Genomic DNA, 328 nt, shown 5'->3' on the forward strand with positions numbered 1-328 from the left:
TGCCAAAGTGAGACACTAACATTATTCTATGACAACATCAATTTTGTGGTATATTATATCTGAGAAAGAAATAATGTCATATTTGAAATGAATGGAAATAGTAATTTTTTGTCATTTTAAAAATGTAATCATGCTGAATGTTCTGCTCAAGCTGCTTCTGTTTGTTCTTGCAGTTGTACCTTCTAAGTACGTGATTGATATTGATGTGAGATTCTTTGACTTGTTCCTGGTGGACTACTTACGGAATCTCGTCAGAAATATCAGCCTGCCTTTGACTCTGAGAAACAGCATTAATATCACAGATATTGACATGAATACTGGTGAGATC

Source organism: Sinocyclocheilus grahami, unplaced genomic scaffold (genome assembly GCF_001515645.1).
Source record: "Sinocyclocheilus grahami isolate Dianchi unplaced genomic scaffold, SAMN03320097.WGS_v1.1 scaffold306.1, whole genome shotgun sequence".
In the NCBI taxonomy this organism is placed as follows: domain Eukaryota; kingdom Metazoa; phylum Chordata; class Actinopteri; order Cypriniformes; family Cyprinidae; genus Sinocyclocheilus; species Sinocyclocheilus grahami.